This window comes from Helianthus annuus, chromosome 7 (genome assembly GCF_002127325.2).
Source record: "Helianthus annuus cultivar XRQ/B chromosome 7, HanXRQr2.0-SUNRISE, whole genome shotgun sequence".
Lineage (NCBI taxonomy): Eukaryota > Viridiplantae > Streptophyta > Magnoliopsida > Asterales > Asteraceae > Helianthus > Helianthus annuus.
This window is the reverse complement of record NC_035439.2, coordinates 42,070,137-42,082,571: the sequence shown is the minus strand read 5'-3', so window position 1 is coordinate 42,082,571 and position 12,435 is coordinate 42,070,137.

Here is a 12,435-nt window from a genome sequence, read left to right as displayed (position 1 = left end):
CCTATATCTATTATCTCTGATAGAGATACTAGATATACGTCGCATTTTTGGAAGAGTTTCCAACAATCGTTGGGCACTCGTTTGAATTTTAGTACGGCTTATCATCCTCAGACTGATGGTCAGAGTGAGCGTACTATTCAAACTTTGGAAGACATGCTTCGTGCATGTGCGATCGACTTGGGTGGTAGTTGGGATAAGAACCTACCACTGATTGAATTCTCCTACAACAATAGCTACCATTCCAGCATAAAAGCTGCGCCTTTTGAGGCCCTATACGGTAGGAAGTGTAGATCGCCCATTTGTTGGGCAGCAGTTGGGGATGTCCAGTTGTCTGGACCAGATATCGTTTTTGAGACGACGGACAAGATCGTGCAGATACGCGATCGTTTGAAAGCTGCCAGGGATAGGCAGAAAAGTTATGCGGATCCTAAGCGCAAAGATTTTCACTTCGATGTAGGTGATAAAGTATTGCTTAAAGTATCGCCCTGGAAGGGTGTGATGCGATTTGGAAAGAAAGGCAAGCTAAGCCCGAGATATATAGGACCTTTCGAGATTATCGAACGTGTCGGGTCAGTCGCTTATAAGTTAAACTTGCCTGAAGAACTTAGCGCTATTCATAATGTGTTCCACATCTGTAATTTGAAGAAGTGTTTCGCTGACGAATCACTGGTTATACCGCATACAGATATACACATAGATGAGAGTCTGAAGTTTGTGGAAAAACCTTTGTCGATTGAGGATCGACAGGTGAAAAAGCTTCGAAGGAAGCACGTGCCTATTGTTAAGGTCAAATGGGATGCCCGTAGAGGTCCCGAATACACGTGGGAATTGGAATCCACGATGCAAGAGAAATATCCTCATTTGTTTCAGTAAATCTCGAGGTCGAGATTTCTTTTAAGGGGGTGAGGATGTAACACCTCGAAAAATTTCGTCCAAAAATGTCTTGACACATGTCATAAGGTTCCAGTATGTGAAAACATACTTTAGAGGGACTAAAAGTGACAAACAGTGAAAACTATGGAACGTAAGGGTCCAAAGTGTCAACAATGGATAAATAGACTCTATGATAACCCTACATAATGTTTACAACCTTAAACGGATGGTTCATGGATCATACGACGCAGAAATTGCACAAAAGTGAGGAATTGCAAACTATAGGGGCCAAAAGTGTCAACATGTTTAATTTATACCTCTGAGTGAACTTTTGGCAGACCCGAAGCTTTATAATGCTAAAATATACTCACTAGAATATGTGGTTAAAATTTCGTGAAGTTTCGTCAACGTATGAGAAAGTTATGGCCAAAACCGTACTTGAGGGACTAAAAGCGTTAACGTCGAATTTCATGGCTTTTCGGTTGAGCGCAAAGTTATCCGAGGACATTACCATGTTGGTAAATGTCCCAAGGTTCTTAGAAACCAAGTTTGGGGGTTTACGAGTCATGATAAGCAGCCGAAACATCGCGTGCAAGACCAGGGACCAAAGCTGCCAAGTTGAAAGTTGTTTGGCTGAACAGCAGGTCAGGCGACCCGCCTGGACAGACCCAAGCGGGCCGCGTGGGACTACCAGCATCAGAAAATCGCGAAAATGGGTTATTTGGGTCCGAATTTGAGTGCTAACCAGCTCATTCCACCTCTCCAAGCTCCAATAAAATCCCATGCATGCCTATGGTAACAGTAACCTCCTTCCAACCTCTGAATTCAGCTTTAAATCAGATCAAAGTTCATTTTCTTGGGCATTTGCATTTAGTAACAAGAAGCTCTCAACTCTCAAGAACTCTCAAGGCACTTCTGGAGCAAATCTGAACGACAAGGCAGCATCCTAGTGTTAACTAAGCATCAATAGGACCTTTGTAAGCTTCTAATTCAGTCCTTAATTCGTTCTAGCATAGGTTAATTGCTAAAAGTCAAACTGATTGTTCTTATACTTTGACTTTCTGATTAAACGAGTTTTACTCAGTCATTTCTCAAATTGAAACCAGATATATGTTGGTATTTATGTGGGAAACAAACCCTCAAAAGGGTATTCTCTGATTCCCACTTATTGCATGCTAATTGTCGAGTCAAAGGCGTTCTTAAAAAGTCAACAGAAGTTGTTTTTGCAAAAATAAGCTTAAATGGTAATGTATAGGACATGCAATCTGTTTGATCATCATAAATAACTTATAATATATATAAGAATGTGTTTTATCATCATCAACTCGACAATCTTTAGTATAAGTACGAATCGGAACCGAAAGTCTTGTAAAACGACTTTTTCGTAGACTATCGATTCGGATTCGTACATGCATGTTTGAGATCTGTATTAGAGAGTATTTTTGACTATTTTATTTTGGTAAAACTCTCTGGAATTTTTGTTGTTTGAGTCTATGCTTAGCCGATTCATTTGCATGTTTCCGATTATGCTTAAAGTTGACTATTTTGCCCTTTTTGATATAAAACGTGATTTTTGGAAAAGTGAAAGAGTAGAAATCTTTATTTCTAATATATAAACTTGCACCGAAAATTTGAGACCAGTTGGTGGTCCAGATTTTGAGTTATGGCCATTAGCGTAAAACTATGTTCTTAAGTTACATAAACGGCCCTTTTCGCATATAACCCATTTCAGGCCACGTTTTGATACAAAACTTTTTACCCACTGATGTTATATAATATTTTGGGATTTTTGATTATTTTTATTTAATTTTTGGCAGGTCGTATCTTAGATCGCTTAGTTATTTCGGTTTATGTCGGTTTTGACCGCTTAAGCCATAAAATGAGTTTTATGCATTCTTTTGACCCGAAACCTTTTCCTACTGATTTTATATGTTAAATAAATTATTTTAAGTATTCTGGAAATATAAAAATCCCAGATTTATTTTGAAAACCCGGAAACGGCATTAAATCGCATTTTAGGCATTTTTAGCGCATAGTAAGCGTTATACTCATTTTAAACATATAGGACTTATACCTACTGATGTAATTAGCATATTTTCATATAATAACAGTAAGTATAAGTATATGAACTCAGGTTTCCAGTTTTGGCATTTTTAGCCCTTGTGAAATTACTAAAATACCCCTACGGTGCATAGTTTGATTTTAAATGTTAAGTTTGGTATATGGGTCATACCCTACTGTTATAATATGTTAAATTAAGTATATTTGCTGTATAAACCAGACCCGAAACTCAGATTTCTAATTTGACTCTTTTATAATCTTTTAAATGACCAAAATGCCCTTCTAAGGCATAAATTGAGTTTAAAATTATTCCGGGCAATATAGAACATAACTTACTGATGTTATATCATATTTAAAGCATATTATCTCAGGGAACTTGCATTTAACTCTTTTGGCTACCCGTGACGCCCTTTTTGCGTTCGGTTCGGTTTACGTAACTCGTTTGCGTAAACTGACCGAAACGGGTCAAACGTTATCATTTTTGTCTCAAAATCCAGAATGTATTTAGTATACCCATATTATACAAGTATTCAAACTTGTCGGGTCTAAATCACATTCTATCCGGTCTTTCGCTTAATCGTGCGCTTGTACTGTATCGTCCTTAAAACTAACCGGTCTAAGCTAAAGCTTAAATAAAAGACCCGTTAGGAATCTAATAGGTTATTATAAACCTTTGTTCCAGATTAGGAGGCCCAGTAAAAGCTACCTACACTTACCGTTTGTGACTTATACTTGCTCAGGTAAATACATTTTGACTTATTTTCCCTATACGGGCTTGGGGTACGGTATTTAAAATACCGCTTGATCGGGCGCACAAGTCCTGCACCTTATGGGTGTACAGTCTTGAATAGCTTGTGCGACTCGTTTAAACAGTCTTGTCTTACTTTAGGCTTTGGGGGGTTATTGACCGTGTCCCGGATATCCTTGGCATTATCTTACGAGATGGCCACGACCAGAGCACGGGGTGTAGGCGTACACCCGGCGTGTATAACTCTTTAATGTGGTGTGTCATTTAATCTTTAGCCCGGACAGCAGATCCCGGGCCACCATAAGTACGGGTACATGTAAATCGTTCACAAGTTTATATTGCTTAAATATCCCAAGTTAATAAAAATATTTATGCCTTGTGCATTTAAATCAATTTTCAATCATTTTCAAAATGAGTCAGTCGATTTGTATTTACCAGTGTAAACTGACGTATTTTTCCCAAAAGGTTAAGTGCAGGTACTATACGAAATAGGCTGGCTGTTTCCTAAGAGCGTCCACTATAGTCTCGCAAGCTCGGACGACAAAATATATGTTGAACAATTTTTATCTTATTTTATTTGATCCGCCTGTGGATCCGTTTCAACGATTTATGATGTTTTATTATGTCATTTAATTAAAGTTGAAATGTATCTATTCTGCTTCCGCTGTGCATTCTTATATTGTGTTGTTTGTCTATGACGATGCCAACTACGTCACTGTACCCCACACCGGGCCCACCGGTGACACGTGGAGATCGGGGTGTGACAACACAATCACGAACTTATCCAAGTACGGTTTGCAAACTCTATTCATCAAATCCATGAACACTGCGGGTGCGTTTGTCAACCCAAACGGCATAACTAGGAACTCGTAGTGTCCATAACGAGTTCTGAAGGCTGTCTTTGGGATACTCTCCTCTTGTATCCTTAACTGATGGTATCCAGATCGAAGGTCGATCTTTGAATAAAAGCTTGAACCTTGCAGTTGGTCGAATAAATCATCGATTCTTGGCAGAGGGTATCTATTCTTGATCGTCAGCTTGTTCAACTCCCGGTAGTCAATACACATACGGAAACTACCGTCCTTTTTTTTGACAAACAAAACTGGAGCTCCCCAAGGCGAGAAGCTTGGTCGGATAAATCCCTTGTCTAACAACTCTTGAAGTTGTGTCGATAGCTCTTGCATCTCAGACGGAGCAAGCCTATAGGGTGCCTTAGCCACAGGCGCGGCGCCTGGAACTAAGTCGATGTGAAACTCTACTTGCCTCTGAGGCGGCAGTCCAGGCAAGTCCTCTGGGAAGACTTCTGGATATTCCCTCACGACAGGGATGTCTTCGATCCTTGGTTCTGCAGCTTTCTTGTCTATAATGTGTGCCAGAAAGGCATCACATCCCTTCTGTAAACACTTTCGCGCTTTGAGGCAGCTGATAATCCTTAACGGCGTATCACGCTTCTCTCCGTGAACCACAATTGTTTCGCCATCTTTGGTTGGGATACGAACGACCTTTTCATGACAAACTATCTCAGCCTTGTTGCCTGATAACCAATCCATTCCTACCACCACGTCGAAGCTTCCCAACTGGATTGGTAGTAGATCCAGAGCAAACTCACGCTCTCCCAATTCGATCACACAACCTCTGATAACTTCATTGGCTTCTACCAACTTTCCATTGGCCAATTCGATCGAGTACGGAATATTTAACTTACTAGCGGCTAGACCGAGCATATTCTTAAACTCTAACGACACGAAGCTATAATCGGCGCCAGTATCAAATAAAACGGATGCATAGCGTTGGTTTACAGGGAACGTACCAGTAACGACATTGGGATCCTGGCGCGCTTCCCTTGCTTCAATATTAAACACTCTTCCACGGGCTTGGTTGAACCCTGGGCAGTTCCTCTTGTAGTGCCCAAGATCACCACAGTTGAAGCATCCGGATCTCTGCCCGTTTCCACCAGCTTGATTATTCCTTTGATTACGATTCACAGCGCCCGCTCGATTAGCATTGTTGACTCTATTCCCATTACCTCCATTGTTTCCTTGTGGGCGATTTCCATTCCCGCCCCGGTTATTATTTCTGTTTCCGAATCCTCCTTGGCCTCCCTGGCCAACAATGGCCCAACAAGCATCATTCAAGTGGCCAGGTTTTCCACAAGCTTCGCATACTTTCACAGTACAATGGCCAGAATGATGTCGTTGGCAGGTGTTACACTTGGGCTGGGTGCCATATATCCTTTTCCTTTCTTTCCACTACAAGTTGTAACCTGTGCTGGCATGCTTGTTTCTCCTTTCTTAACCACCCCGCTGGTGCCTTGCTTGAAGTTTGAGAACTTCCGCTTGTTACTTCCTGATGACTCGACGTGAGTCTCTTTCTTCTTAGGCTCAGCATCATCGAACTTGTTCAGGCGAATAGCTTCCACAGTGAGAGCCACGCTCAAATCAATCGCCTCAGTAATAGTCGCAGGCTTGGAGGAGGTCACCATGCTTATGATTTGAGGAGCTAATCCCCAAATAAAACGTTCAATCCTTTTGAACTCTGGAGTGACCATGTAGGGTACCACATGTGACAGGTCGTGGAACCTCTGAACGTATTCTGCGATCTTTGGACCTTCCATCTTTAAATGCCAGAACTCGGTTTCCAATCGTTGGATTTCCGCGTGGGAACAGTACTTTTTGCGCATAAGTTCCTTCAGTTGGGTTAGCGCGTAGGCAGCAGCTTCACCAAGTGTCTGTACTTGCAAATTCCACCAAGATAGGGCTCCATCCAAGAATAGCTCCACCAGAGATATAGGTGACCTGCTGGTCTAGTGCACATTTGCTCATGCGAAGTACAGATTCAGTTTTCTCAGCCCAACGGACAAAGGTGACAGCACCTCCAGTGCCATCAAAGTTGACAGGCTTGCAGTCTAGAAACTGCTTGTAGGTGCACCCTGCACATACATTATAACATGTGAACGGTATTAGCATCTTTGCTATAGATATCCAATTTGGTCATGGTAGGTCTTAATGGCTTAGTATTACCATGAGGTGGGTTGTTGTTGCCAGTGTTGCCAGAGTTGCTTCCACTAGTCCCTCCTTGAGAGGTGGCGTATTGTGCGATGGCAGCAGCGATGATTTGCTGGAGTTCTGGCTGATTGGTAGGCATTTGTGGTTGTTGACGTCTCGGCGGCATCTTCTAAAAGATGGGTTTACGTCGGTCAGGCCATAGTAAAGCGTACGTATATAATGATAGTAATAGCACACAATATCTCATGTTTCAATTATATCAATCACACAACATCCCATGTCATAAAAATATAAATAATCAATCAAACATCAAACATGATGAGAATACTGCGATTGCCATATATCGAGACCACATAGTAAGTGTACAAGTACATCACAGTGTCATACAACATCAATCGACTAAGGGCTACATCACCCCAGTCCAAAAACTATATCAAATCAGTGCCAATACATCAAATACATGTCAACAAAAGTCAGAATCAAATGTAGTCTCCAAAAATGCTGTGCAGTCAAAAGCAATCGCCGTCTTCTCACCAGCGTCCACCCGTACGGTACTGAAGAGCTCTACACAGATGGCGGTGGAGGAGGGGGAAAGTGAGTGTAAAACAAACGACGCAACTGGAGCCAGTCCTCCTCCATGGCTCTCTGGGTACGCAAGAAAGAAGCAACCTGCTGCTCTAAAGCAAAGAGGCGTGCAGCATAGTCTGGTGGTAAAGGTCGAGAGGGCTGTAAAGGAGAGTGGGTCTGACCCTGGCACTGACAGGTCGGCGGCTGAGCTCTCTCAAGCTCCTGAATGCACCGCGTGTGTGCCTCGTGCTGGGCGACAAAAGACATCAAAACATCCTCAATGGAGTACCCCATGTGGAAGGGATGGTAAGGGTCGGTCGGTGGCATGACAGGTGGCGACGACCAAAGAAACGGCTCCCTGGCTGGATCAAAAGGTGCCACATGAAATGGGGAAACAGGGGGAAAAGTAGACGGTGGTATAGCAGGGATAGATACCGGTACATGCCCAAAAGGGTGAGCTGAAGAACCCTCTCCAGGTCTAGCTGGAGGTGTAAACTGAGGAAATGAAAAGGAGGTATCAACATGACATGTATCAGTGATCTGAGGGGGAATAGGTGGAACCTCATCATCAGCAGGAATCCACCCGTGCTGTGCGTGCTCATCTCCTGGGTCCATCTGTGCCTCAAAAAGTGCACGATCAAACTGAACTGGCATAGGATCATGGTGGGGTGCAACAAGAGGGTCAACAGGTGCATCCGCAATAAGTGGGGGATCAACATGATCAGCAGCAACGACATGATCGCCCTCCAACAACGGAGCATCCACAGGGTGATCATCTAAAGGTGGGTCAGCAATCACAGGCTCAATAAAGGGTGCGCCAACAGGAACTGGGTCATGCTCAAACGCAGGGACTAGAGCGGCTACCTGCTCAGGGGCCATGGCAGGCTCGGGATCATCAAAGGCCATCTCAAAATAATTCTCCTAGTCCCACTAGCCTCCCAGTCTCCTAGACTGATATTCCTAGTCCCACTAGCCAAATTTTCCCAGCCTCTAAGACTGCTCTATCATCTACCTCGATCTCTTAGATCGAGCCTCGGCCTCCAAGACCGAGCCTCAGCCTCCAAGACTAAGCCTGCTCTTCCTAGTCTCACTAGCCATCTACCTCGATCTCTTAGATCGAGCCTCGGCCTCCAAGACCGACCCTCAGCCTCCAAGACTGAGCCTAAAAAAAATAAATAAAATGTGCTCAACATTTGTTTGTAAAAACGTTTTGGATCTGGACTTAAGTGGTATGCAGTAAAAATGTTTTCGTGAGAGCCCTAGTGATCATAGTCTAGACTCGAGAAGGAATCCTAGTTCGCTATGAACCTGGCTCTGATACCAAGCTGTCACACCCTGGCTTTGCGGAAGCCTGGTTAATTTGGTGTGACTTCTTAATACCATAGCTTAACCATAACAAAGCTATATGAAATAAAACCATGCAAGATCATCCATTTAATTAAGTTTTAAAAACCAAATACAACAACATTGTCTTTGTTAGTGCAGTGATGTCTATCGCCTGCGTCAATCAGAACTGTAGCTGAAACTGTAGTATAATAGGCTTTATATTGTAATTATAAGAAATAGGCAAGGTGGCAAACTTGTAAATAAGAGGGAATCTCTTATAACCTTGTGCCTATAAATAGGAGCCTTAGGTTTAGAGTTAAAGACTTTTGCCACATTAGAGCTTGGAGAAGCTAGGTGCTTAGAGAGAGAAACTAGAGAGAGAAAGTGGCAAAACGTGATTCACGGAGCTTGTATATGTTACATCATCAATAGAATCACGTCATTCGTACGATCTCGTGTGTTCGGTCACGCACGTTCACGGATTCCGCACGTCGAACGTGTCGTTACGCAATCGAATCGAATCGAAACCGGACCTAACAAGTGGTATCAGAGCAGGTGCTCGGTTGCGAAGATCAAACTCACAGATTCGTACAAGTTTTCAGCAGATTCAGAGCCAAAAACATCCAGATTTGTCAAATTCTTCTTAACTTTCTTGTTCTTCACGTTTTTCTATGAATTTTACAAATTTGAACGGGTTTTTACGGTTCAAATTGGCTGAAATTTTGATATGTTGTGCGCATATATCTGATCTATAATCCTACAAATTTTCAGGTCAAAATTCCAAGCCGTTTGGGAGAAATCTGCGTTTTTGTGAACGTGTTTGCTGAAACCGTTCGTCAAACTGTTCATCAGTTCTTGTTCGATCGAACAGGCCACTCGTTCGAACAGGCCACTCGATCGAATAGGAAGTTTCACTCGATCGAACAGCAGTATTTTGGATCGAATAGGAATATTTGTGCCAACCGATCGGCTAGCAAATTGCTAACCGATCGGCTAGTAATACTTGATCGAACAGCAAAAGCAAAGAAAGTCTTCAATCGAGTAGCCTACTCGAACAGCAGGAATATTCCTAGCCGAACGGCTAGCTGCCTCGAACGGCTAGCAAAGTGCTTTGAATCGAACAGCAGCAAATGTCTTCAATCGAGTAGCCTACTCGAACGACTAGCATAACTGACATTCATTTAATAAGTTTGACTTGTTGACCTAGCCGAACGGTTAGGAATCACCGCCTTTATCAACCAATCGAACAGCATAAAAAGTTGAACTTTTGACCCTGACCGATCGAACAGAAGCATCACTGACATTACTTTCAAACTTTGACTTGTTGACCGTAGCCGATCGGCTAGGATTTCTCCAATCGAACAACATCACCGTTCGGTTAGCAAATAGTTTTATTGCACCTCACTTGTCAGCTCTCATTAATATTCTTAAACAAAAGACAATTAATAAAATTGATAAAAAAAAAAAATTCAGATATGTCAGTCAAATAAGACGGTGCCATCATGTGAGATCATATAAAGACTTGGTAAAACTGAAGTATATTAAGTCTTATCTGTTGATTGTCGGCCATTACCTGAAGTTTCACATGAATATTAATTGAATTTGTTGGTTACTGTGTTTATATTTTTGGTCAAATTGCAAAACAATTTGAGTATATTCTTGTCGGCCATATAATCACAAGTTAAATCAATTCATGTGAACTTGACGGTCCTATAAAAATTCAACTGCCATCTTTTTATCAAAGTCTAGCCGCCCACTATCTTAGATAACAATTTTGGTCCAATCATACGTTTTTAGAGCTTAAAATTGACAGTCAAGCGGTTAAGTTTTGTCGCTTAGTGTAAATTGATAAAATTTTGTCGTGAAGCGATAAGTTGTGAAGTGTTTTTGTTCGGTTAGTATAATCGATCGGCTAGGAAGTTTCATCTATCGATTAGCTCACTCGATCGGTTAGGAAGTGACTTGGATCGAACACGCCGCTCGATCGAACACGCCGCTCGATCGAACACGCCGCTCGATCGAACACGCCGCTCGATCGAACACGCCGCTCGATCGAACACGCCGCTCGATCGAACACCCCGCTCGATCGAACAGCAGACATATTTTCTAACCGATCGGATAGCTGCCTCGATCGGCTAGGAATCCTCCAATCGAATAGTATCACCGATCGGCTAGCAAATAACAGCAAAACACATCACAATCAACACTGCAATTTCTGTAAACATTATCCAGTGTTGCAGTTGTCTTCCACGTGAACATTCAGCATTGCATGTGATAGAACTTCTTGTCAGCGGATGAACTTTTAATCTGGTCAAATAAAACAAGTCACACCGCCCCATTAACATTCATACCCACTTATCATTTTTTTTAAAAGGCCACCGCCCCATTATCACTTTATACCCAATCACAACAATTGAAGTCACCGCCCAAAAGACATAATCTGTCCACCTTTACAAGTCTTGCCGCCCATTTTTTCGGATAAATAAAACAAAAGTCAGTTGTTTGCAATTGAGATTCGAAGTGATTTTTACAAGGGGCAAACTCCAAGAAGTTGAAATTGTGTGAATTTGAACATTGTCGACGAATTTGTTTGTAGATTTCAGACTGATTCAACTTGTTTCGTTGATTATCAACATTCGTATTTTGTTCTTACGACATCAACATTGGAACGTGTTCACGAATCTTTGACAACGAGTCTTAGATTGGTTTCATCAACATACGGTTACATATTCAGTTTAGTTTAAACTGATTGTTTGGTTGTTGATTTGCAGGTAACACGAGGGAATTTACAAGGAAATTCACAAATATAAGTTCATGGCGAAAAATGAACCTATTCAATGGAAAGATAATCGTACAGAAGAACAGAAGTACGAATATCGAAAAATGGTTGCTGAAGCAAAGATCATCCGACTCTCAGGTGTCTATCAGGAAGCAAAACGTGCAAACCGATGGGATCCAGATAGAGAATGTTATTTGGATGAATATGGCAACATCGCGATTGATGACAAAACGATAGATATCGAAGCCATCATCCAGGAGTACAAAGAAGAGGATGATTATTGGCAGAAGAAATGGTGGGGAGATGAAGAAGAGAAAAAGAAAAAGAAAGAGTTATTAGATGAAATAGAAAGAAACTCAGAAAAAATAAATTTGGATGAGTTTATTGAATTAATCAACAGGGTTAGAGAAGGAATAACAAAGATTGAAGAATCTAAGGAGGATGAAACTTCAAGATGTGAAGTTGTATGCTCGAAATGCGAAAAATCAGAAGCCGACAGTGTGAAACTCTTGAAGGATGTGGAGAGTTTGACATTGGAAAACAATACTCTGAAAAACGAGAAGAAAGCTGATGACGAAAAAATTCAGGGCTTACGTTCAAGTTGTGAAAAATTGAGATCTGATAATGACAAACTCTTAAAAAGTATTGAGAGTTTGTTATTGGAAAACAACAACTTTAAAAAATTGGAAAATGATTTCAAAAGTCAAATGAAGATTTTACAAGATGAGAGAGATATTTTTGGCAAGAATAATTTGGAAAAACAAAGCGAAATAAACTCTCATCTTGCTAAAATTATTCGACTTGAGCATGAAGCTGTAGATGCTCAAAAGAAAATTGCTGAGTTTGAAAAAGATTTTGAAAGCAAAAGCAAATCTTCAGAATCTGAAGATTTCTGGATTAAACTGGAAAACAAAAATATAAAAGAGAATGAAACAAGATTTCAAGAACAGTTAAAAGTCTTGGAAAATGAAAAATCTGTTCTTGAAAATCTTAAAATTGAAAATGAAAAATCAATCAAGTCTTATCTTGAGAGAATATCACAGCTTGAAAATGAAGCTGAGAATTCAAGGATCAAG